General features: G+C 46.3%; 1 protein-coding gene and 1 pseudogene across 3 annotated transcripts in view; one reads left to right on the top strand and one right to left on the bottom strand.

The window, feature by feature from the left end:
- IMMP2L (inner mitochondrial membrane peptidase subunit 2) overlaps window positions 1-27,835 on the top strand; it is a 251,284-nt gene that overhangs the window by 64,117 nt on the left and 159,332 nt on the right. The window lies entirely within an intron of this gene.
- LOC133349513 (leucine-rich repeat neuronal protein 1-like) overlaps window positions 17,637-27,835 on the bottom strand; it is a 53,039-nt pseudogene continuing 42,840 nt past the window's right edge.

The raw sequence follows: 27,835 nt of genomic DNA on the forward strand, positions 1-27,835 counted from the left end.
ATGTTTTAAGGTTGCCGAGACGTGCAGGTAAAGGAACTCTGTTGCCAGTAACGATGTAAAATTTGACCACCTCCACAGTTCAATGAATTGTCATCATCATCGTCATCATCGACGTTGTCGTCACCAGCACCATCATTGCCATGATCCCATTCTATTATTTTGTCATGACTCACAAATCGATTCGTTGTTGCCAGGCGGAGTCGTATCTAAAAAAACCTACACATTCGTCAATAATAATATGGCAGGTTTCGGGAAATGGCCTTTCTCCACAGCGCACATGGAAGCTCAAGCGGCATGAATCTATAAGCAGCAAAACTCGTGATTTCAAAAGAAGAGATTAATTTTGCGTGCGCTAATCAGAAGTACCATTGCCCAAATCATCACCTATGATATATTTTCACTTTTCAGGCAGTGCTAATGATGAATGTGTCGAGATGTATTGTTTATTGTGCTTGTGCACCACTGCCAAACACGGCATCACAACATTATTTGTGTGATGTGATAGTGTTAGTAGTTGTGTGCATTTATATATAGAGTCTATTTCCGATGTTAATTTATATCAGGGTGAACCTATAGACACACTAGTGGCATAAATAAATAAGCTGCAGAAGTAATAAAAACATTCTAAACACGTGAATTGCAAGTGATCGATTTTTATACACACGATTCCTCCGGTCAGAATTTGTAAATGTAATCAATGAATGGAATCGTTGAAACGATGAATAATCACCAGCCCCTGGATCCCATCATCACATTCGTGTTGTTTCTGTGTGCTGTTCTAGTACCGTGTTTGATATTAATGTTTAATAGGCTGCATTTTGCACGAATGACGCTATGTAACATAAAGCTATTATTATTAACCTTGCTTTATAGTAAATACTTTCTGGGGAATTACCCTAGAAATTGATAGCACAGAACCCCTCTTTAATATGTAACTCTTACAACAGCGCACTGCTTATTACGTGATATAAGCATGCAACATTTTAGCATCGGAGCAAGGATGGGCAAACTAAGTGAAAGGCCACGGTAATTTTGTTGCAGTCGTTGCTGACCAGGCCGGAATCACGTGACCTCGCTTCGTTTGAGGAACATCTTTTTAATCACCGGTGGGAGGCTGAGATTGTGAGCTCTGACGCAGGATCCGAGCGAGGCTGGCTCACTGCTCTTGACACGGCTGTGACATTCGGCCCCCGGAGCAACCCATGCACTTCACCTTGTGGCACGTGAGTGAGCCATTTGATAAATTAGTAATCGGTGCCTCTCACCTCCGTCTGTGAAACAGAAAATCTTGCAAGGCCCTCTGGAGCAAATTTGATTTTCCACAACTTGTCACGATTGAGTTGCTTCCATGACTTGAGCTTGTTCCAGGCAACTGCTACATTTTTCTTTCACGGTGAATTGTGATGGAGATTCGCATTTCTCCGATTGTGGAAAGCGCTCTATTCTGTTGCGTGTCTTGATTTCGTGAAACAACACTCCTCGTCCTTGTTGTTTCTTACAACAGAACACATGAATGCCAACCGTTCCATAACTTCTCTTATCCATGGAAGATTACGGCTTATCGGATGAGAAAATGACACCTCCTAACCATTAAACAGTGTGCGTAGCAGAAATGATTTCTTGTTAATGCAGATCAGAATCAGAACCTTGGTTTAGACTGCAGGTAGAATCCGATGAGCCATGAAGCTCTTTTTCACAGATGTCCAGTATGGACGGGGTTATTGTTACAGATGCAGCTTTATATAAAAAAAAAACATCGGATGCATTTGCAATCGTAAAAGAATGCTATCTAAATACCGTGATAATACTTGCAAATCATGATAATCTTAATCGGCCTATAGCTGCTTGCAAACCAGGTCGAGGGTTATGTTTTGAACATCTTGTGTCAGTCTAACCCAGGGGTCGGGAACCTTTTTGACTGAGAGAACCATAAAAGCCAAATATTTCTAAATATATTGCATTGAGAGCCATATAGTATTTTTAACGTATAATAAATTAAATATGTCTTACTTTTAATGTGACTTCTGGTGCTATATGGTTTTGCTGATGGCCTTGTTGTCTGGTTCATACGTGGTGAGGTTGAGCTTCATGCAGGCGTGACCCGTGAAATTTATCTTCAAAACTAATTTCTGTTTACTTTAAAATGACACAGTATTATTAAACAATATCACAAGTATTTTAAAATCAGTTCCAAACTGATTTTGTATTTTTTCATTATTATTATTTTTTTCAACTCAAAATTGTCTGGGAGCCATATGCCGTCACTGGAAGAGCCATATATGGCTCGCGAGCCATAGGTTCCCGACCGCTGGTCTAACGTATTAGTGCCACGTACGTACACGGACAACTTTTACACCAGGAAGTCGTCACAATTTCATCTGTTTTGTGGTACTTTCATATGCACTCTGCACATGGAGAGTTTGAATCTTGGAGGGAGCAGCCTCATCTATCATTGATAAAGTACGTTCTGTATATCCAGATGAGGGATTGCTATTTAGATCAATTGTTTATTCAGGCACTGAGTAGGAAGCCCTCTATAAGTGCCTTAATGGCAACAGCTAAAAGCCAAAATTGAGCTGAAGCTGCCACCTGTGTGATGCATGAGTCCTGTACATTGCTAGCTTGAATAATAAACAGCTGATATATCATGCTTGTAGGTTGTTTTTTTCTTACAAACTATTTAGTGTACATCATTGACAATATATACAAAATAAGCTATGCATGTCTGCAGTCTAGTATTTGATTTGGAGGCAAGACTGTGTCTACCATGCACATCTGTGAAATTCTCAACACAATCTTGGGAGTGCTTTGTACGTACACACTCAGAGATATCATTCACAGGTCCACACAGCTGGGTTTAGAAACCCAATCGCAATATAGTCATCCTCTATCCATAAAGGGATTGACCAGACATTCAGATGCGGGACCTTCAAGATCATTAACACTCCGTAAGGCTTGCCTAGATAGGTACATTATATATATTTTTTATTAATATCGTTATTCAAATGTGTTGGGTGGTACATATCTTTGTTGGTGGTCCTAATCCACATTGCCGTGGTGGAGATCAGTCCCTCCACAGTACGAATCTTGTTAACTTTCTACCAGTAGCTGTATTTCCAGGTGTGTTGCTAGTGTTACAGACCTCTGTGGGATTATGATGATGATGATATTAACAAAAATGTTTATTTTTTATTTTGCATTGCTCATGCAGCCAGGTGGCGAGTCATTACCAACAAATACCCAAGCTCTGCTGTCCTCTATATATTAAGATGTTTTTAGCCAATGAATCCGCGTTTACATGTGGGAGGCAACCGGAGCACCCAGAGCAAAATCCACCTGTGCGTAGGGGCAATGCCCTATCCCATCCAGATGGAACAGGCGGAGTCCACGTTTGCTGTCCCTGGCAAGCCAGGGTATGGCACCACGGCGCTCACGGGAAGGGAGTTGAAGCTCAAATTTGTGCGATCCACCAACCGTCGCCTTCACAGTGCTGAATGAGAGTTGTGTGTGTGTGCCCCCACTGTCCATCTCTCATGATGATGATGATGGGGTTGATGCTCACAGGACTTTCAGCTCACGTTCCATAATTAGTAGCCTGCCATCTTGACCATCGAGTGTAGTTTTCCTTTGGAATGACAAAAAAAGGTAAATGGTAAATTTCGATTTAAAGCTTTCGTGACTGCAGGGATTCATCTTCTTGGTTCTTTCGGTAAAGTCACGTAGAAGGGAAGTAATAAAATAATAAAAATAAATATTATGTTTTATTTTTATTAAATCCCAAAATACCATTTTGGTAAAGTCACGTAGAAGGGAAGTAATAAAATAATAAAAATAAATATTATGTTTTATTTTTAATATTTTATTACTTCCCTTTTACGTGACTTTACCGAAAGAACCAAGAAGTAGGTAAATGGTATTTTGGGATTTAACTGAATTACAAATGTATCAGTTTGTTTAGCAATGATCTGATATTCATTAAAATAAACAAGCAGACAATGTCTCCCTTTATATATTCGTTTCCACGTAAAAATAAAAATGTTTACACAACCCATCATCCGCACGGCTTTCTGGAAGTGTATAACTTCAGCAGAAATGATTCATGAAAAGCAAATTTTTCATTCATTTTAACATACAGCGTCTTATCAGCATTCTCATGATCTCTTCAATCGATGCTGGTGAACTGCATTACTCAAAATAATCTGTGTCGTTGTGTATATGACTGAAATTTAATTAAATAAATACACGGTTATATGAATATTCATCGACATCTGTTTACTGATGTAGCGAGTAGAGTTTAGACAAAGGTCTAACTTTTGGAAAATGTATGAAGAGATAATTATCCTTCTGTTATCATTTATTCAGCCAACTTGAAACAACAACAACAACCTTAATTAAACAAACATTTTAGATAAGTTGCACTTTAGCTGTTTGTAATTGTTGAGCTGTTATTCATTTGATTCAAGAAGGCAGACAAAATACCATTTGGGATTTTTTTTTACATATTTTAAAGTTGCATTTTAAATCATTTGCTGTGCATTCTCCCCTGTGCCATTTTAGCCACCTTGCTTTAAAACATTTCTTGGTAATTGTGGTTGGTGGTCCCCCCCTCTCCCTCGCATCACACTCACTGAGTATAACTGTGCATTTAAAACTGATCATTTGTGCTCACAATTTTCAGATTAATTCCCAAAAAAATCTTAATTCTTCAAAAAATCTGAAAATCGGCCCTAGATGCAAATTTCCAGATGATTCAAATATTTTCTTCGTTTTGAATAGATTTGCCACTCATATAACATCACTTATATGCTTTTCTCGCCAAAAGTGATATTACGTGGCATCGGGTGATGTGTACTATTGTGAACACAAAACCATTTTACATTTGTACATAATTCCAATTCGTAAATCTGAAAGAGCTTCGAAAGTTCATAAAAAATGTGAAATCTGAAGTTTTTTTCCATAGCATTTGCTCTTGAAATGTATATATGGGGCGCCACAGTGGCAAGATGTTGACTACCTCACCTGGTATACAGGAGATCATGGGTTTGATTGTGACCCTAACGCCTGAATATTTGGAGTTTGCATGTTCTCCTTGTGGTCGTGTGGATTTTTCTGTGGGTCCTCCGGTTTTTCCCTCCACGTTTAGAACCATGCTTTTAGAGTATTCACCTGCTGTTAATGTCCACATGATAAACCGCTTCGTTGAGCTATCATTTGTGGTCAGGTGATTTGTGAAAAAAAAGTTATTTAGTTGGAGCCGTCTCACATTGACATGCTGATCTCTTACATTTACGTACAAATTCCATCTCTAGCTCCGCCCACTTACCCTTGGGTTGAGCCCACCTACAGCCTATATAACCTCAATCTTAACTTTGGAGCTTTCGTGACTGCAGGAATTATTCTTTGGTTCTTTCGGTAAAGTCACGTATAAAGAAAAAATAATAAATTAAATAATAGCATACGACGTTTCGATTGCAACACAAGCAATAATCATCAGGTATAATGAAATAGCGACATACAATCTAACCAGAAAAAATTATAGACAGACATATAAGCAGACAGATATCACCAAGATACACACAGCGGGCAACACAGGTACAGAGAGGGGTGATCGTCTCTGTGGGGTGGCCTTAAATAGACAGAGGGGGGCGGGAGGCAGGGAGAGGGAGGGGTTAGAGACAAAATTTACATGTCAATGAGTACAACAAAAAGGAGTGAGCAGGCTTAGGGGGAGAAAGAAACACACTAAAATTAAATAACCTAGCAAAGTATCGAAATCTATATATATAAAATCGTTCATGTCTGTCTGTCTGTGTGTGTGTGTGTGTATTTCGGCCCATACGCACTTTCATTGGACGGCGGTTGCCCCTGGCAACGGCTAGCCACGCCTTCACCGCTTTCATTGGACCTGGCAACGGCTAGCGACGCCTTCGCCAAGGGCTGCAGTTTCATTGGACGGCGGTTGCCCCTGCCAACGGCTAGCCACGCCTTCGCCACTTTCATAAGCTCCGTATTTAATTAAATAATAGCCATTACACAGTATTGTTGGAGCGCTGAGGGGGGGGGAAGGAACGCCACCCGTACCCTGCCTCTTCCAAGCCGACAATTTTAGGCGAGGCCGCAGGCTTTGCACGCTACTAGGCCTCGACACCCACCACGCCACTCTGAGGTAAATTCATCAAAGTTTTTCCTACTCTTCACTACACCCCCACCACAATGTGTGCTATTAATATTACTTTTAAACCCAACGCGCCAACAATCGATTACTTTAATGTTCACTGTACAAATACTCATTAAGCTGGGTGAGCGTACTGCCAGTCTATCATGTACACTGTAGCCTGCTTATTAAGCTCGGTGAGCGTACTGCCACTCTATCATGTACACTCTAGCCTGCTTATGAAGCTGAGTGCGTGTACTGGCAGTCTATAATGTGGACTCTTGCCTGGTTATTATAATCGATTCTTTATATGTTCTTTGTACAAACAGTCATTAAGCTGCTTGAGCGACCCCAGTTCGATTCCAACTCACGCCCACCACCGCTGACGATTATTTGAAACGGACCTGGCCCTCCCCTAGGTCCACTCAGCCTCAAACGCGTAACTGCTGTCGTGTGTGAACATCGTCACTGGGGAGACAAAGGCGGCGGGGCATCGTGGATCCAAGTCCCGGGCGAAGCCGGGTCATGTGTATGTGTGTTTGTGTTTATGTGTATGTCTGTGTGTATGTATGTGTGTGTATGTGTGTGTATGTGTTTGTGTGTATGTGTTTTTGTGTATGTGTGTGTATGTGTTTGTATGTGTTTGTGTGTTTACGCTCGCATTACACAAATGTGTTGCTGGTCTAAGGCGTTCCTCGCACAGCATTGCCGCTTTATTATTTCAGTCGTTTACTGCCGTACGCACCCTGAAAGTCGTGTGTGTCTGCAGCAAGCGCGTGTATGTGTACCTATGGACGCGCGCGCGTGTGTTGTGTAGGGGGAACGGTAGTGTAGTGCTTAGCGTGCTGCCTGTGTCTGTGTGTGTGTCTGTGTGTGTGTCTGTGTGTGTGTCTGTGTGTGTGTCTGTGTGTGTGTCTGTGTGTGTGTCTGTGTGTGTGCGTGTGTGGTGTGTGGGGAGCGGTAGTGTAGTGGTTAGCGTGCTGTCTGTGTGTGTGTGTGTCTCTGTCTGTGTGTGTCTGCGTGTGTCTGTGTGTGTCTGTGTGTGTGTCTGTGCGTGTGTGGTGTGTGAGGAGCGGTGGGTGTAGTGCTTAACGCTACGCTGCGCTACCAACCCGGCAAACCCAGTTCGATTCCCGCTCACGGCCACCACCGGTGACGATTATTTGAACCTCCCCTAGGTCGACTCTGCCTCAAACGAGTAACTGCTGTAGCGTATTAACATCGCCACTGGGGAGACAAAGGCGGCCGGCCGTGGTAGATACAAGTCCCGGGCGAAGCCGGGTAGTACAGCTAGTGTTATATAACCTCGTGTTGCAGCAGCAGCTCGTTCTCCTGCGTCATCAGTTCTCCTACTGTGTCTCACCTGATGACGGTCACTTGTGTTGCGATCGAAACGTCGTGATCTTTGGATTTAAAGCTTTCGTGACTGCAGGGATTCATCTTCTTGGTTCTCTTCGGTATTGTATTTTAATATGTTTTATTTATTATTATTTTATTATTTCCCTACTACGTGACTTTACCGAAAGAACCAAGAAGACGTCGTGATCTATTAATTTTCTATCTACGTGACTCTATAGTGGGCCTTACCTGGTCAAATAAAAATCGTTTGTAAATAGTTTATTTTTTATGAAGCTCTCCAAACAACAAAACAGTTGCCCACTTGTGCTACAAATGCCTCAGGCAATGACAATGAAGCAGCCAAGGTTAGCATTGATATATACCTTAGCTACCTCTGCAGCTGAATTGCATCTTTATTTATTTATTTTAAACTTGTATGGTGTTTTGTAAACGAGTCCAAGCGCTTGAGGCTCAGCGAGTCAAGCGTAAACACTGCGATGGGGCCGATTGGCAGGCGTGTTAATGTAAGTAAAGTGCGTGGGAAAATCCGGAGGGGAAATGTTGCAAGCGGCGAAAACATGGATGGGATTTCAAAGGTGGCGTTTAGCTTCGTGTTTATACAACAGTAGCCCACAGTCGTTGGGAAATCTTGGTTGCTTGGAAATTGATGGTGCTTCTATTACCGAGACAACACAAAAACTCAATAATCCGATTGTGCGTGTTTTTGTTGTAGAACGCGTAATCGGACACGCGGTGATACAATGCCAGCTCCGCTTCATCAAGCGCCCTGTTTTGTTACAGTCAAGTGGGGAACGTATTGACGATTGTGAGCTTGCTCGGACTTTTAAATCTCAATATGTTTATTTCCATAATCGAGGTTTTTTTGGGTTGCATAAATATAATTACACGATCTAACCCAAAAACACCTCTATGGATAATATCGGTCGCGAAAGCCGACATGTTAAACTGACCAACCTAAAAAGAGATGTTTTTATCATATATAATTTAAGATATTGCTTGTTGGCTCGCTTTACATACGAGTCAGCTACGGCCAGGTGGAACTGTAGCAGAATTCTCTGATCACATTCTGAAGGTTGCAAGTTCAAGCCCCGCCCCCCTCACCGGAGATCAACTCCAACTGCCATCGTCCCCCTCCCTCTGGGGCCGACAGAGTGCAATGCTTGTCCCTTTGTTAGAGGCGATCGTTTTTTTTGTTAGAGGCGTTCGTTCTCTTTGCTAGAGGCGTTCGTTCTCTTCGTGCCACTCTGTAACCTGTTGCCTTCCTGTGCATTGAAGTTTGCTTTTTACTTTTGTGTTTTTGTGTTTTTCCTTCTTCCAGAGGTTAATTAATTTCTTAATATATGGTCTATTTTTGCACGTTATGGCTTGCAGTCGAAACTAATATTTGAATGATCTTTAACTTGCAGTGATTTTGGAACTATCACGTTTAAAGGGCAGCTCTATCTGACTCACTCTTGAATTGTAAAAGTCCGTTTGATTCCCAGAGTCTCAGAATCCCACTCATTTCACAAGTACTCAACTCTCCCTCTGCGATTGGAAACGTAAGCCACTATTCAAATAAATATTATCCTCTTTCTTCTCATCTCACTGAGGTCAACTATGTCCCAATTTATTTCTCTCGGTTCTGTCTCTGGGTCTGTGAGTGTTTAATTCCCCAGACTCCACGTGTTGTACGTAGCAATGGTCAAATTTCGGAGGCACTTTGCGTGCACCTCGTGATCTCTTGCCTCCCCTACTCCTTCACCAATCCAGCTGACGCCAAGGCTGGGGGTAGAACCCCTTCTCCTGGGAATAGTCTGGCCTCCTGGTCGACTCTTGATATGGGCAAGGGGCAGTGCTACGTGAGCAGCGGCCGTAGTTGGCAGGGGAGGAGGCGGGGCCAATGCGGAGCAGGTGAAGCCGACTTCAGAATGAAGGGAGGCCCACTCGACTCAAATCTGGAAGTGGGTATGTCAGAGTGTGGCAGAGATGATGGAGGAGAAGGGGGTGCCAGTTGGCACGTGTCCCGGTCAACTCCAAGAAATGTGGGCGCTTTAGTGGTGGCGCTCTAACAGATGTTTCCTAATGTGTAGGAAACTTTTTTAACCTGACTTTTGTTTTGCTCCGTTACCTTGAGCCCAACTTCGCAGCCTTCTACGTTGAGTTCTTCTGCCAGTTCCTGCCGTTCAGTCCCGCCGTTCAGTCCCGTCGTTCAGTCCCGCCGTTCAGTCCCGCCGATCGCTGAAATGGCCGTGCTGTCGCCAAATCTGAGCGAGGGAATTTTTACTCTATATTTATTTATTTGAATTTAAATTCCCACATTTGGAAAACATCTTTTAACGTCCATAATATAGTTTTTTTTGGGCTAAATCCCGTAAATATTAATGTGTCGTTAAACCCGCCATCGTCCGACACCGTCAATTAGCAAGGTTTGTCACGTGAACGTGTTGGAGAGCAAATCCATTGTTAATGTTGTGGATTTGCTCACCAACACACCGGTGTGCTGTCCTATTAACGAATCGGTGTGTTCTGCTTACGTGACACACGTTATTAATCGGTGGTGGCGGGTTTAACGACACATTTATATTTACGCGATCTAACCTAAAAAAAACCTATATTATTAATATTGGTCGCGAAAGCCTACGTCTTAATCTTCTAATGTGAATAATTGTGAATCATTTTGGCGAGTGTCTTTTCTAACTCAACTTTTAATATGCATTGTAATACATCCTTCATTTAGTCTTAGTGTAGCTCTTCCAGTTTTGCCAATGGTGTTTTACTATTTTTGTCAGAGCTTGGATGACTGCATACTTTTCTCCTGTCTCGATTGCCTTCTTAGACTACAAAGGTTGCGGCATAATACTATGTGATACTCTTTAGGCGATTCCCACAATCTGAAAGTCGTCAATCAGTTTATATTTGTCTAACACTAATCTTAGTACTCAGATTGTAAATGTTGTGGCTTGGCTCACCAACACACCGGTGTGCTGTACTAGTGACGAATTGGCCACGTTCTGTTTCCGTGACAACCCTTACTTGTTGGCTGTTTCGGGTGGTGGCGGGTTTAACGACACATGTATATATTTCCGCGATCTAACCCAAAATCTCTTATGGCAGTTTATATTACTTGTTATGACATGTAAATCAGAGACCTTGACTTTGACGAAGAAAATGAAACAACATTTGAAATATGCCTAAAGAGGCATGGAACGGATGCTTGCTTGGAATTGAGACAGAAAGAGTAACATTTGTCTTCGATAACAAACGCAAGTGGGAGGCATCTTGTTGAATGCTCACAAAGGTAAGTGGACTTTGGCAGGATGCATTGCTGTTCGGGGATGATTGCCCAGTGGTCGAGACTAAAGACGGAGTGGCAGCAACCCGGGGACGGAATGCCCGAGAGGGATGTCCACCGTTGAGATGGACCAATGCAATTGGCTCGTGCTCGGGAGCTACGGGGGATGGTTTGCATCGTAAATCCAATGGGAGATGACGATGACCCTTCATCTATCAGTGGATAGATCATGGCTGATGGTAACGATGCACTTCTTGGAAGCTGCCTATTTAAATGAACACAAGCCATCTCGCATTTCTCACGCCGTTATTAAAACGCTCAAAATAATGGGCCTGAAAAACATTTGTCCTTAGGCTCTTTTTTTTACTTAGATTTGTAACGGTGCCATTTAGATATCTAATAAAATAGAAAATGTGTAGCCTGACATTAGCTTCTTTTACAGGCCCGATTTTAGCACACCTTCTCTCTAGACACTTATCTGAATGAGTGAGTTCATTGGATGAAGAAAAGCACTTTTCATTTTAGACTTGTGGCTACCTTATTGTCAGATGAGTTAATGAAAAAAAAAGAACTGAATGTGTATTTGAGGTCACATTGTTCTTCAAGGCATATTTAATTAATAAGAAAAAAAAACCTTCAGTATCTGCATAACACCACACTTGCAATCATTGAAATAAATGAAAGTGTCATATGCAACCCGTCCCTAAGTAATGGTAATTCAAATTCCTTTACATTATTATTAATATAATTATAATTGTATTCTACTTTACATTGCAATTCATTTCGCTGGCTGCATTCGTGTATAACCTTGCGTGCAGATGCGAGGCGCTCTCTCTTAAGCAAGTTGTTGTTAATAGGGTTTTCCCCTTTTTGCTGGCAACAAAACTGACACCTTTTGCAAGGAATCATGTCTACATTAACCACAATACCTGCAGTCAAATGCAAACAAAAAACAACACTGGTAATTTATGCATTTGTCCCATGATGTAGCTGCTCATCCCGAGCCCTCATTACTCTGGTAGTGCGTTGTCTTGAACTGTGCGCCTTTTGGCGTCATCTGGTCGAATACCATATGAGACGAGGCTCCAAAGAAAGCTGTCTCTGGTGTGGACCAATCAGTTTCAAAGACAATGCATAAATTACCAGAGTGTTGTTTTTTGTCTGCATTTGACTGCAGGTATTGTGGTTAATGTAGACATGATTCCTTGCAAAAGGTGTCAGTTTTGTTGCCAGAAAAAAGGGGAAAAACCCTATTAGTATATTTTGGTACTGGCAAAAGAGGTCCCATGACAAGTTGTTGTTGTTTGACTTGCATCCCACTGGGATTTTTGCACACAGCGTTGGTGTACGGTGCTTTTTCTGCAATATTTTGCTGTCTTTTCTTGGATTTTCTGTTTGCACTTAGTCACATATTCACTTTAAGATGTTTTTTGTTCATGTTTTAGATTTTTTGTTTGTTGCGGTTGCACCCGATTCAAGAGCCGAATGGCTCACAGGGCTACATCTAATACATGAACTTGAACTTGAAGTTCGGTTAACGTGGTGCTGGGGCTGGCAGCCTTGTTTCCTGGCGTGCGATGAGAGTGCTTCAGGACGGATTTCAGTAGAGAACAAACAAGAAACATCCACGTCGAGCACCACTTAAACTAAACTATTTAAACTATTATTTCACCAGGTAAGGCCCACTGAGCTGGATAGCTCTTTTTTCATAAGCGAACTGGCCACAAATGAGCGTTCAACAAAGTGTCTCATCATCGCGTGGAAAGTTATCGCGGTCAAATACCCAAAACGCACGTTGACTCTAAATGTGGAGGGAAAAAATCTGGAGGACCCGGAGGATAATCCACGTGACAAATTATAGAGGTGTCAGAGTCAGGCCGAACCCACGACCTCCTGTATACCAGGCGAGGTAGTTAACATCCCGTCACCATGGCGCCCTCTTTGTTAACCTTGGCCTTTGTTACACGGTTACCAGCTGCCTGCTGCACTGGGAACGCACGTCCATTACCAGCATGTCCGCACTTGCTGACCCTTCAAACTTTGTAAACGAACAAAGACAAAGGTCAGCCGTATAGCCTTCAATGGCCTGTTGAGGAAAGTGCTGTTAGCGAGCACCTCTAATGCTCGGCAAAGCACACGAGGGATTGGCTTGGCCGGCACAATGCCCCACCACCTTGGTCTCCCCAATGTTGATGTTTACACGTCAACATTGGGGAGACCACCCGGAAGGCATTGGTGAAGGCGGGCAGCATAGACATGGGAGCACAAGCAAACCGTGCAACGATGGGAGTGGGCTGCAATGCCCTCGGCTGCCCACCACGCAACGCTCAAGCCTATAACGCCTGTAATGTATGGTGATCACCCATCCAAACACTATCCAAGCTCCAGCCTGCTTGGCTTGCAAGATCTCATGAGATCGCGTGCATTCCGGGTGATTTGGTCGTAGCCTCACAAGCATAAATACGTGGCCGCAATCCCTCGTGCTTACACACATCGCTGCGTACTCAGAGCCCACACGAGCACACACAGCCTGTGCGCACGCGTGCGTAACCACGACGTGTGCGGCGCGTGGGAGTCGTGGGCACGCTTGAGACGCGTGCGGCCACCTAGCCACCCTGTCTGCATGTCCTGCCCATCGTACGTTGTGTTTTTTGGAAGCCTGTCTCAATACGTTAAGCGTGAAAAGATGCGACAATAACGAGCGATGACATTAGGGGCGTTCTCAGGCAGCCGGCCTGGCCCCCCCAGGGTTTATGGGTGGCACGAAAGCTGCAATCGTAATGAGCCTCAACTCCTTGTTGCCAAGGAAGCCCAGGTGCATTAATTGCATTTGTTTATCAAAGTGGCCTTAGCGGCTCATAATTAAGAGTGGCGTCACTTGGGCGTTCGTCCAGTTTCACGTGTGTGTGTGTGTGCTTTATTGCACGTATGTCATCGTGGGTCCGTTTTAGCGTATGACCCGTGTTTCGTTCAGTGCTGTGGCTCGTTAATTTTATTTTAAAGAGAGCCGCTCTTGCACAAACGTCGTGCACCCCGTGACGTTTCGCTCCAAAAAACACGCTTCCTTATCCCGTCACCGTCGTTCTACCTCGCCAATTGTTTCAGTACTCCTCACTGAATTTTGATTTAAAGCTTTCGTGACTGCAGGGATTTATATTCTTGGTTCTTTCGGTAAAGCCACGTAGAAGGGAAATATTGTTTTATATTTTTATTATTTTATTACTTCCCTTCTACGTGACTTTACCGAAAGAACCAAGAATATAAATATACTCCTCACTGGTTGCAGATAATTTACACTTGCGTCAGTCTGAGATTCTAAGCATTACTGGTCATGCAAAATGTGCCTGCTGCACATTGGCCGTTGCTTCAATTAAGCAGCGAATGATACCCCGGACCCGAGAAGTGCTGCTTAGCACGATTGTCAAAGGTGCGAGGTCATTGTCAAACGTACGTAGGAGTAGAGTCTCGGCGAGGGGTGCGGTGGCCTCCTCCTGTGCCGTAACGATGTGCCTATATTTGATGTCGCAGCTCACCGCACCTCGACGACACACGGTGACCTGCCTGGTTATTCCCATTCTGTTGTGAGGCGCACACTCAAGTAATGTGCAGTGTTAACATCCCCTTTGCCGGAGTCATCCTTAGACTCTCTCTTAAAGTCCCTCTCTCCCCCGCCGCCCCCACAACCCAATCCAGATGTTTCCACGATTGATCGAGAAGTAGTGACTCAGTTCGTGCCAGCGGGGATGCTACTTGTTCGATGAACGCACGTGCTCCATCTTTCTTCACGTAACGGCCATCTCGCGCGGAGGGGCGTGAATCGGCCGCTCCGTCCCCGTCAATCACAACCGAGTTCAGTCTCTCTCCGTGCGCTCTGTTCCAGTTTCGCTGCTGACACGAGCTCCCGCCCTTAGTCCCTCCGCTCCTTCTCTTGGCCTCCGCGCGCCGGTGTCGTTGCCTTCGTAAAACCGCACTCGATACCAATTAATACCGTGCTACTAGCTGCTGTGAAATATATTACGCTGGCAATGCTACCGTGGGAACGCACCCGATGTCATAAATCACTTGTGCGGAGCAGACTTACATTGATGAACGTGTGATATTTTGGAAATATTTTTGGGAAATATTTTCGAGCCATATTGTCGTGGATTTATGCCGGCAGATTTATGCTGCCTCCACAGATACTGTGGCTCACCGTGTTCACATTCAGTCGACAAATCTCTTGCTTGTTATTTTAATGATACATTGATGAGGCATGAATGGAACGAGGATCTTAACACTCACTTTCCCTGTATGGAATCGTCTGTAAGAATCGTTTTTTATTCGTATATGTTGCGTGTACAGTGCATGTTCTTTGTTCAAATATATCCTTAAGCCAAGAAAAAACGACAATGCCAAATATAAGAATAGATTCTTGAATCAAATTGCCACCCAAAATTGTGACAATTCATTGGATTGCAGTGGGGAGGGGTTGTGGGGTGGTGGGAATTCATGCTTGCCTACAGGGATTATCCGTGCTATCTTCCTGCTCAATTGTGCCTCGGATTGTAAAAGGGATCAGCCTCTCAGGAAACCATGATGCCTGCAGAAGAAGAATTCAGATTAAAGAAGATGAGGAATCTTCAGTTTTGTTCGCTGTCGTGAGTAAATGCAGTTTCCCATAATCATTAAAAATATTCGTGGCCGGTCCTCTTGAGGATCGGCACTACTTGTTATTGCCACGATATAATCCTTCTCTCCGTTCACCGTTTTTACCCATCACGATCATGGCCGTGATCGTGATCTCGATGGGAAGATGGCCACGGGTGGTCGTGATTATATCCGGCCGTGAAATTGGAGCCCCGCAAGCGAACGCGATTGCGATCGCTGCCATGGGTTTGGGGTTGTGGGGCGAAGGGCTCTTGATCGCGTTTCTGCCGCGTGCATGGAAAAGACAGGCTCTCTCACGGGCTCTCTCTCGCGTGCGCTGGTGCGGAGGGGCAGGTGCGGAGCAAGGTGAGCTCACGTGTGCAGAGGCACGTGCCTGCCCCCTCACCCGCTGCCCATGAGCTCTCTGAAGTCGGCACGGGGCTGTCAGAGCACTCGCGGATCCTGTTTGAACTGCGTCACATCCACGGATAGCTTTCACATCACAAGACTTTAAGGCCCTTCATGTGTTCACTTCCCGTTCATATTTTGAATGTGATTTAAAATAATATGCGGAATATTACATTGCTCTGTTGTATATCTTCAGGGTGTAATGATGCCTTCCATCCATTGAATTATATTTATCCTTGAAGCTCAAAATTCAGGCGTATAAATGTGCGTGTGTATCAGTGTAAATATCGATTTATTTTGATTATTATTAAAAAAATTCAAATAATCTGCTTATGTTACGTTCAGGTTAATGGAGTGGAAACGAATTTCACATTGAGATGGGAAAAAACCAATTAGAAACAAATACTTGATGGTAAAACGGAGACAAAATAATAATAAATTCTGGAATTGAATCATTGAATCGTGGGGGGATAATGATTACACTCCTGATAGATTCGATACCATATGGCCACAAGCACAAAGCCCCCCCCCCCCCGCCTGTTTATCATCATAGACTATGCAGTTGTAGACTATTTAGTGAGGCTACTGCAGCACGAGAGGTTAGTGAAGCCTGCACTTCACATGGCCACAGCCATCTCGTCAGTGCTGACGTTCACACTTGGGATACCCACTTAAGGCTGAGTCAGCGTAGAGGAGGCCAAGGACGGGGCTCATTCCGGTTACTGCTGGTGTTGTGCACGATGGCCATCAATTGAAGACAGGTCACCGAGATCTTAGCCAACCAATGCAATTAAGCATTGTCATTCACGCACAGAGACACAGAGCCCCCATGTAGCCTTAATAGATTGTTGGGGAAAGTGCTGTTAGCGAGCACCTAATGAAGGCCGGCACGGCACACGAGGGGGTAGGTGGCCAGCACCACGCCCAGCCGCCTTTGTCTCCCCAGTGGCGATGTTTGCACACCGCACCAGATACTCATATGAGGCTGAGTCGACCTAGGTCAGGCCCAGGACCGGTTTAGATAATTGTCACTGGTGTTGGCCGTGAGCGGGAATCAAACTCGCGTCGCCGGGTTCGTAGCGAAGCGTAGCGCTAACCGCTACACCACCGTTCCCTCCGTGCATACACACAGACACGTGCTGTGCACATTGGCGGTGATAGTTTAGTATTCAGCGTTAAGCTCTGCCTTTGTTATTTTGACTAACAAGGCTCTTAGGGCATTTTAAGGTAGAACTTGTAAAAAAAGCTTCGGCAGCAAATTTAACCATTTCACATTCAGGTCTTAAGAATATGAAAGCGGCCTCACTAAATAGAACGGGCTTGTGTAGAGTGAAACGTGGTGTCCTCATATTTATTTCCCCTAAAGAATCCATGGAAAGGCATTGTAATTGGCTGCATTGAGTAGTTGGCCAGGCAATTAACATAAATAAACATATGAAGTGACACAGGTGATGGCTTGAAATGCACAACACGTGCTGACTCGGTGTACACGGGTTAAGGACCAAACAGTATTATTTTTCGTACTTAACTTTGATGATATTTATTGAGGGAAGTTAGGCATAATTGTGTGTAAGCTGTAAAGGGAATGGATTTTTTTACGGACTTGCAAGTGTGAAATGAGCGTGACTGCTCCACAAAAACACAACACAGATCGACTGCTTGGCGAATTTCATCTCCTTGCAATGTAAGGCAACTCGTGTTTTATTCGATCTTTTTCGAGACGTGACTTAAGCAGCGTTCCGTGCATCATAATCACCACCGTCACCCTCTGGAACTTCCCCCCAGGGAGTGTGTGTGCATTTATGTTTTATGATCAGCTCTGACCATTCTCAGTCCACTGCTTGGTAAAGACCCCCCCCCCTCTCCCGCCCAGGGTGAGACCGCAGACTCTGTGGTGTCTCCGCCGAGGAGGGTCGCGGCTGTGCATTTGAATTTGTTTGAGAGTCATGAGATTAAATTAAAAGCTCCGGAGCAAAAAACAACCGCCAAAGACCACATCTCCATGGCGAGGTGTGCGCGCGCGTGACATTGTCGGATGAAATGAGCCGCTGGTCATTTATTATTTACATCATCAATCTTATTACATTTGCCCTATCGGAGTCAAGAGGGGGAGAAATGTTCTTCCGGAATGCCTTAGACAGCAGAGCGCACGCATCACATCAGCGGATGGCCCTGGAAGACAACACCGCTGACTGATTTGTGGAGTCACTTCGATTACTCCTACATGCGCCGTGAAGGACAGTTCACCACACATCCATTGATGTGACATACATAATATGTAACGTAAAATTAAATGCCAACGATATGCAACGTATTGTCATTTGTGAGTTTGCTCATGACATCAACCAGATGGGTTTTAGAACATGGTTAATTACAGGCGTCGCAGCCGTTTTGTCTCTGAGGTTCCATTATGAGCCACCCAGCCACTTCATGGCGTTTTTAAACGTTCCTTTTCTTAAACCAAATTTTTGCTCACGCGTCAGTGGAAGATCGCAGCGTTGTGAGCGTGCATGTCCTCGCCCCAGCGTGTGCGCCCATGGCAAAACGAGGCAACCTTGCATCATCAACACGAGCCAGATCCATTCCTATCAATCGACCGTGTCCTGGTGTGCGTAGCCCCAGCTTTAGCTGGTGTGTGCGAGGCTGGGTGCCTAAGGTAGTGGTGAGAGCGGGTCGTGTTGTTATCTGGAACAATTTCTTCCAGCACACCCCTTAAGGGCCTCGATATTTCTCGTCTGAAATGGCCTGGAGAGTTTCAGAATTAGCTTGCAGGATGCCCTATTTGAGTGCTGGACAAGGAACATATGAGCGATTCAATGATGGGTTCCTTTACTCTTGCTGTGCAAGAGGAATGAGGAGGTTCAGTGATAAAAGTATTTGCCACAAGGCAGTGGAGACCTTTCTGTTCTAAGAACAATAAACACATACATTAATGAAGTATTATGCCATCGGCAATATATCATGTTCTTAAAAGGTAGATTGGCCAGTAAAAGCTTAGGTCGTGTCTTGCTCAGGGCTGTACATTGTCTTGATCCTCCATCAATGTTCTGTGGGTTTGTTGTGAATGAGGCAAGGGATGTGAATGTGAATTGTATCCGTACTGTGGAGGCTTTAATGAAACAATTTGACAGAAACTGCTGAGAAAATACATCTGACAGCAAAACAATAATAATAGTTGAATAAACGCCTCCAAGTTAAAATGGTCAGCTAAGATGGCCGTATTCAAAGCTCCTCTGAAATATCGTCCAAACAAACACTTTATGTACACTTTCTCATTATGACTGGGTTGGTGCTTGGCAGAATGCTTGACTTAGTTGTGTGCCTTTCAGTTCAAATCATGATAGGGTTCAACTTGGTAAATTGATAACCACTGTCTGAAAAATCAACAATGGCTGTTCTTTTGAGGAACTGATCCTTATCGAAGGATTGTGGCCTTTCCACCACTGGCTTGGTACCACTACTGGAAAAGAGTGCAGCCCAACTTTCATCGGAACATGATGGGGCATTTTGACTTTACTTCCATGGCACACTGAAATGATTCACAGTGTGTAAAACAGGCTGTAAAAAATGTATTTTTAGACTAATTCCAAGTGGGATGCATGTGTTTTTTTTTTCCTGGAGTTGTGCCATGTACTGCGACCTGGGACCTTACAGATGTTGCAAAACGCTTGACTGCAGGAGCTGTGTGGAAATACGCTGCTGGATTAATTTTACTTGACCCACTGCTGCCTGGTGTTGTGAGGCGTGCGGAATGGTGATTGCAGTTGCAGAAACTCAAGCCACACACAGAGCGCGTTCACAGAGACCATTTGTATTAAAAACGGCCTAAAGCAGCAAAAAAAAAAAACCTCACCTGATAATCGGTACAAAATATCTCATCTTAATTTTTGCACTTCAAAACTAATCGCTCTCAAAAGTCTATCTTGACACACGGTTTGCTACTCATTTAAGACTACGCTAAAATATTAACATTGTTTCTGCTTTACGTATGGAGCCTTGTTTTATTACGATGATAATTTTTGTTTGCGCGGCGTTTTTGTTTTGCCCTCCTTAATTTTTTTTAAAATCCAGCATACACAAACTCCACGGGCACTGGGCTCCAGATAAACGTGAACACGGCCAAGGAACGTTGGGAGCGACAACTTTGTTTGGAGCTAAATTTCTCTTCTTCTTCTGACACGAGTCTGACATCTTGTTGGCGCCCACGCAGTCAGCTGGGCAGAATGGCAGGCAGGCAGGCAGCTCCAACGGCATTGCGGGCGGAGAGGGCGGCCGAGGCGCGGCGTCGCCACGTCTTCCACGCCGACCCTTGACCTCTCACCACACGTGCAAGCTGCTCCGCGACGTGTCCACCCGCGCGGGGGCCCTGCCCTCGCACGCCTCCTTGTCCCGTTCGCCGTCGGGCTCCCACAGGCCGATGAGCGGCGGGTACAGCTCGTCCAGCGGGATGGACGACGCCCTGTGCACGCACCGCCCGAGCGACGGCGGCTCGTACGCCCGCCGGCGGCGGTGGCGGCCCGCTCCCCCGCGCCGCACGGCGCACGCCGCGGCGGCCGCGGCCAGCCCCGCGACAGCGAAGAGGCACGCGGCGCCGCCCGCCAGCGCCGCGCCGGCCTCCCGCTCGGCCGCGCTCGCGGCCGCCGCCGCCTCCGCCGTGCTCACGTTGACGCACGAGCGCTCGGACGACCGGCCCCGCTGCCTCGGGGCGCCGCCGCCGACGGACAGGCACACCTCGTACGGCGTGGCGGGCTGCAGGTGCGTGAGGTTGTACTCGTGCACGCCCAGGGGCACGCGCGCCGTGTAGGTGACGCGCGTGTTGTCGACGCGCACGGTCGCCGACGACCACCGCAGGTCGGACGACAGCGCTCCGCCTCTGCCGCCGCTCCCGACGGCTTCTCCTCGGCCTCCGCCGAACTTCCACGCGACGAGGATGGAGCGGGGGTCGATGCGCCGCACCTCCAGGCGCAGGCCGTCGCGCGCCACGGACGCCGGCAGGGCGCCGTCCACTCGGACCGCCACGGTGCGCGTGTCGGCGCCCTCCGAGTTGTGCGCCACGCACGTGTACAGCCCCGCCTCCTCCACCGCTATGGCCGCCTACCTCCAGCGTGCCCTCGGGCCCGAGCTGGTACTTGACCGACCGGGGCGTCGGACCTCGAGGCCGCCGGCGCCACCTTGTCTCCGCGCGGCGTCACCCAGTAGATGTCGGCCTCGGGCTCCGCGATGGCGCGGCAGGCGAGGCGCACCCTGGCGCCCGACGGCACGTTGAGGCGCGCGGGGAAGGTGCCCGCGGCGATGAGCGGCAGGCAGGAGTCGGCCGTCTCGGCGAAGGCCACGTCGCGCACCCGGCGACCCTCCAGCTCGGGCGGCGCCGCGCAGCGCATGGACTCGGGCTCGAGGAAGCGCACGGCGCTGCGGTTGCCGGCGCCCATCCAGCGGTTGACGCAGTCGCAGCGCAGCGGGTTGCCGTGCAGGCTGATCTCGCGCAGGGAGCGCAGCGAGCGCACGGTGGCGCGGTGCAGCGCGCCCAGCCCGTCGTCGTTGAGCATGAGGCTCTCGAGGCGGGGCAGGCGGTCGAACGCGTCGCGGTGCACGAACGCTAGCTTGGGGTTGTTGGTGGCCTCCAGCTTGGTGAGCTCGGGCAGGTTGACGAGCGCCAGTCGCTCGATGGACACGAGCTCGGCCATGCTGCTCACTCCCAGCTCCTTGAGGTTGAGCATGTCGCGGAAGTCGCCGTCGCGGATCTGCCGCACGGGGTTCTTGTTGAGGTCGAGGAACTTGAGGGCGGGAAGGTGGCGGAGGGCGGCGCGCGGCACGGCCTCCAGCAGGTTGTCGTACAGCGAGAGGCTCTCGAGCTTCTCCAGGCCGAGCAGCGCCTCCCCCGGCACGTGCGCCAGCCCCGTGCCGGCGAGCACCAGGCTTCGCAGGTTGGCGAGCGGGCGGAAGTTAGCCGGGGCCACGCCCACGATGGGGTTCTCGCTGATCATGAGGACCTCGAGGTGCGGCGTCGCCTCGAACCAGCGGCGGTCGATGGCGCGCAGCCGGTTAGAGTTGAGGTGCAGCCGCAGCAGCCCCCCGAGGCCCGCGAACGCGTCCGGCGCCACCGACGAGATGCGGTTGTGGTTGAGGTAGAGCTCCTGCAGGCTCGGCAGGATGCTCAGGCAGCCGTCGGCGAGCTCCGTCACGCGGTTCTCCTCGAGGTGCAGCGTGAGCAGGCGGCTCACGTTCAGCAGGCCCACGTCGGCCACGGACGTGAAGTTGTTCTGCGAGAGGTCGAGGTCGGTGAGGTTGCGCAGCGGCGCCAGCTGCTCGCGAGCGATGCTCGTGATGGCGTTGCCCTGCAGCAGCAGCACCTCGCTGTCCGCCGCCACGCCAGGCGGCACGCGCGCCAGCCGCTGGTCGTTGCAGTCGACGGTGAGCGCCTCGCGGTACGTGGACTGCGGGGTGAACCACGGGCGCAGCTCGCACAGGCACATGGGAGGGCAGCCCGCGCTGGGCAGACGCTCCGTCTCGTCGGCCGTAGGCAGGGGTGTCGGCGGCGGCGGCGGCGGTGGCAACGTCGGGGGTGGCCAAAAGCAGTGCCCCACATGCCACCACGATCATCCACCGCGGCGTGTGGGCCATTCTGTCGTATTGCCGTTTCTATGCTCCGTTGTGAAACTGTGAGCTGGTGGGGGATGTTGATTTGAGATTATCGCGAAGGGGTCTTGCCGAGCAGCTTGTGATTATGGAGAGGTCGAAGAATGTCGCGCGTATCCCAGATGGCTGTAGCTTGGACCACCTGTTTGAAAAAAGAATAGTTTAGATTTAGAAAGAGAAGGTGTACGACAAATATAAAACTGGCAGAGGGCCGAGAGGTTGACTAAATGATGAAGCAATTTTTTTCCAAATGCTACACAGCATAGAGCAAAGGGCATGCAAAGTCTGCAGCTCTTTTCAATATTGCATTTACACCTTATTTAAAATGAATGGATTCAATATGCAGAGGCAGGATTGCCGTAATAGGTTCCATCGGACACAGGAGCCGAGATGATCAGAGGGCCGACTGCATAGATGGCCTGCAGCATTAGCTGGCGAGCGCGGTGAGAATTCCCGTCAACTTTTTACCCCGCATCAAAGGGGAGGTGGGGCGGGGGGGATGGGTAAAAAACAACATTCTATTGTGGTCTGGTGGCCGACGGCAAGACATGGGAAATGAACGGGTGACGAACCTAGTTTGCTGGAGCACATTTTGAGAAATTACGTTTTTTGGTGTTTGTGATCGCTCGCCGCCGTGCAATCCTCGAACGTTCAGAGTTGTGCACGCTTTTCAGCGTTTTTATTGGGAAAGCATTCGTTTCGTTTTCCCGACCAAGGGTCCTGTCTCGATGCCGACACGTACGTTCAGATGGCGTTGCGCTGACCATCCCGTAAAAAAAAAAAATTCCAAAGAAACAGACGGCACCAATTGCATCGACTGATGGCGCCTGCCACGTCCATTCATCGTCGCCGTTTGCCAAAATGCGGCTTGGCTCATAATACGCAGCCGGATTGTGTGCGTGCGTGCGTGGATTTTGCCATCTCCAGTTGGTGCGGTGCAGGGGGCCAAGGCTTGGCTCTCGGGTGCTTGGGTTTCTGCGAGGTGACATGTAATCACGGGAATCGATAGCACCTTATAAGGCGATTAGCGTGCATGTTCCTTGTATTAGTGGGTTCCAACTCGCTGACCTTTCTCGGCTGGAATCGACTCTGACGCTAATCAATTGGCTGCTGTCTTTCATACGGATTTTTTGCAGCTGTTGTGTGTTGTGTGTTAGTGTATATACAGGGTGGCTCAAAACTCGGCACACGCGCGGTTATTTAATTTATTTTAATATTGGCATTTAAAATTTTAATTGTTCATTATTTAAGTTCATATTTTATCTATCATCGTCATTAATATCAATTTTATGAAAGACTAGTGAGTTGAATTTTTTTTAAATGTATGGTTAAGAAAGCAGCTGTAATCCTTTATTTAAGTCCGAAATTTATTTTAAACAGACAATTCATGCATATATTAATGTTAATGGTAGTCCGTTTGAACATTTGTTAAAATCAATTATTATAACCCTATGCGATTTGTTAAAATAAATATAATAACCCTCTGTGTCCTGACTTGCATGTTGTATCGTAAAATGAAATGATACAACATATACATTGAATTTATATTATTAAGGATCATTCTAATTCATTTAGGCAGCCAACGCAAATGCAGACATAGACGATCTATTTAGTGTCGCTTGCTGATTTTAAAATTTTCCTGTGACTTAAATGACCTGTTCTTGCAAACATTGCCCTGGGAGATTGTGTATACTGTGTATGCTGTTTCACATGATACTGGATTTTTTTTTATGTTCATCTTATTTTTGGCAAAAACGTATCAATGGTTCCATTACAAACAACGAGGAAATGCGCCATGTGTTTAACCATTTAATTTAGATGTGATTCTGGCTCTGTATATTTGTGTGTGTTTTTTTATACAAAACAATGGCTGTGATGGCTCAGTTGTTCGTGCACTGTATGCATGTAAGTCGAACTTATTTTGCACCGTACGTAGCCAACCGTGCTAATCGGAGGTGCGGGGAAGGACAACAAACTAGACACAAAAAGCAGTTCTAACGAAATTAGTTTTTAAAGTGCATAGCTCCAGTGGCTTCCTATTATCAGAAGGAAGAGCATTCCAGAGACGCCTGCAGAAGCACATCTGAAAGCGCACGATTCACTAACCATCATTGTTCGATGGCTCGCCAAAAGCCACTACGAGGATGACTGGAGTTTGTGTGTGATGCTTTATGCACTGGAGTTGTGGTGAAGAGACTTTGTTTAAATCCTGTCCGGGCCCACTTAAGGCATCCATGAGCATCACTTGGTGATGCTGAGCCAGTTAGGGATGTCAACGGTGGCTGTCATATTGAGAGCTTGGAGCTCTGCCATAGGAATATGGAATATCCACCACTTCCTTGGTAAAAGCAATGGTCATGAGCCACCACTAAATGCTAGAAAATACATGGGGGCACTTTCACTTAATTTAACACTGTCATTAAAATGTTATTATGTTTTCATTACAATGCAGGATCATGAGAGGTAGTGACAAATTGGGGAGGCCTTCATCCACCGTTGGATTGAGCAAAGGCTGATGATGATGGTGATGACGTAAAGAAAGCCAGTGTCTCCCCATGCTCAGACAAAAACATTTGCCAGTGCTCATCTTCTTGGTGGTCCTAAGCCAGGGATGAACATACCGTGTTCTTCTGATAAAGACCAGTCCCTCAACCACTGGTGAATTCCCATCAAGCGGTGTGCAGCCTCTCCCAGTGATGCTCATTTTATCCACCCTGCGGAGATGATGATCTTGATGATAATAATCGCGATCGTGACATTAATGGTGCTAAGTCAACTCTGGCTGGGATTTCAATTTGCGAGTTCATGATTGATAGCCTTGCCATACTTACACATTGGCCCCGTTTTTCAATTGCTTCAGGATATCAGAATAAGCGTATTTATATATACTGGAGGAATCTGATGAGCTGCAAAGTTCACAGATGCCCAGTCAGGACGGGTAAGAACGTGCACTTGGAAATTATCGAGCAGACAGGCAAACTTAAAGCACAAACCCGCTGATATAAATGTATTGTGTGGGTATTTTTAAATGTGTTTTTTACCAGACGGTCATTTATTCCTTGTTAAGCGGTTGTTACATTATAACTCGTTTCTCGGTATGAATGCGTTGCTAGATCGTTCGTGTGTGTTAACTATATGCATCTGCCACATACTAACTATACGTCTTGTGCATTAATGCTTTGGTTAACAGTGTGATAATCATTAAACGTTTAATTGTATCCGCACATCTTTCAACTTAATAGAACAAAATGCTGAATATGTTTTCGCTAGTATTTTCGTTCTAGCCAAGTAATGTTTTAAAATGCACGTGTGTGTGTGTATATATATCGGTGTTTGTAGTACAATTTGGCTGCAGCTGAAAGCAAATGAGAATTCTGCAGCTGAAATGTATTCAATGGGCAAGCGCACAACACTGCGGTTTGTTTTGTACAAACAGATGCTTGCGAGAGTTGCCATCGGCGCTTGCTGTGCCCAGAAGGTGCGGTCAATATTCCGTGTGCTGTTCCAGCTTTAAACTGGCACCCCCCTGCCTGCATCGTTATTGCAGGGCTTTGTCTCGTGCGGCAGAGAAGGAAGGGAGGGGAGGAGCAATGAGAGATCGGGAGCGTGAGGGATGCATGCGTAAGGCTAGGGATGATAACACTGGGAGAGGGAAGTGAATAGAATAATAATAATAATGGATCTTATTTACCCAGGAAAGCCTCACTGAGTCTCAAGGGTCTTTTTCAGTCGTGTTATGATTATGGATGTTTGCCATTTGGGAGGAAACTGGAGTAATTGAAGAGAAAACCAACTCGTTCGAGGAGTAGCGCTCAAAGCTCCTTTCTGAAGATTCCAAAATCTATTGTTGAACTGTCATATTCTGGTTACCTCGCAACTCAAGTCTACAGTGACTGATATTCCCAGACATTATCCCATCCAAATACTAACCAGGCAATAATTTCCTTAGATTCAGATGCGACTGGATTGGGCAGATTCGGGCTGATTTGGAAGTAGGATGGAGAAAGGGAGAGTGAGTGGGCGAGACACGAACCCAACCGAGACCCAGACATACATTAGAATGGACACGAAGGCAGACACTAAGCGCTTTTGATACAGCAGTGCAGAGAGAGTGGCAGACAGGCAGATGGACACGGACAGACACACAAAGAAGACTGAGTTGAGGGAAGGATTTGGGCAGAACAAAAATAATCGGAGCAATTACAGGGTCGTTAATAGAGAGGTCCATGGCTGACTAGGCGTTGTGACTAGTGCAGCAATAACACACAGCTTTAGCCAGAGTCTCTTTCTTTTTAAACTCCTGCTTGCCAGACACTGCCACCAATCCTTGTGTTTTACCAAGGGAGGGTTAAAACATGTTTTTGCATTCCCCAAGCTTCAGTGGTAATTAACGATAGCCACACAGCCCTTCGCAGTAATTAACGTTTTTTCTTGCTGAAACTTTTCGTTCTTTTTTTGTGATATAATTATCATTTGAGTTTCTTTACTTTTGTTTCAAAAACTATGGCGCTCTTACCGTTAAACTTAGCTTAATGTATCAGTGGTGAAATTCTAATTAAAATGCATTTCAGTGGATGTTTTTTTATGGATTATCCTATGAAATGTAATAAGAATGGTAGTGATGTAAATTTAATGACCGAACAATACCTTCTGCTATTATATTTGTATCATTGTAGAAGTAACTCATAATTAAGTACTTGTACTATAATCACTAAACCTTGGTGTAGTAAGATAACTGATGATTACAGTATTCATAAAAACATCACTGAATAATCAAATAGTGTATTTGAATATATGTTGCATGAATAGTGCAACGCGAGATATACACGCGTAAAATTAGTTCAGCATTGTTTTGTCAGATATGAATAGAGTACAATAACAACCGTCGTTCACCACTAAGTGGCGGTGAAGTCACCACGGCGCTTGTGCCAGGCTAGGTGCCCTTAGAGACCACATGACGTGTCAAAGGGTCGCTGCTGGCAGGAGGTCATGAAACGGACCCAGATGCCATGGGTTGACTGAAATGACTGGCAGATTCACCAACTGCGCTCTCCACTGTTGCAATGCTCCACATTTTAGCTGCCTGGCGCTACGATCATTGTTGAGAGCATCGCCCCTCTGCCCTCTGCCCTCTGTTATTGCTAGAGGGCGACTGTCTCCAACTCCCCAGCAGCAATCTTCATGAACATCCTCCACAGAGACCAATCTTGACACTGCTGGTACCAGTAATCGGAAAGTCCAATCTATTCCACGTCCTTCTGTACCACATCAGTCCATCGCTTCTAGCCCATGCCGTGCCCGTTAAGCCCCTTCTATCCAGTCAAACAGAAGCTGCTTGGGCATGTGAAGGCTGGGCATGCAGGCCACATGACCCAGCC

The sequence above is a fragment of the Lethenteron reissneri genome, chromosome 30 (genome assembly GCF_015708825.2).
Source record: "Lethenteron reissneri isolate LAM-NWPU_2019-01 chromosome 30, ASM1570882v1, whole genome shotgun sequence".
In the NCBI taxonomy this organism is placed as follows: domain Eukaryota; kingdom Metazoa; phylum Chordata; class Hyperoartia; order Petromyzontiformes; family Petromyzontidae; genus Lethenteron; species Lethenteron reissneri.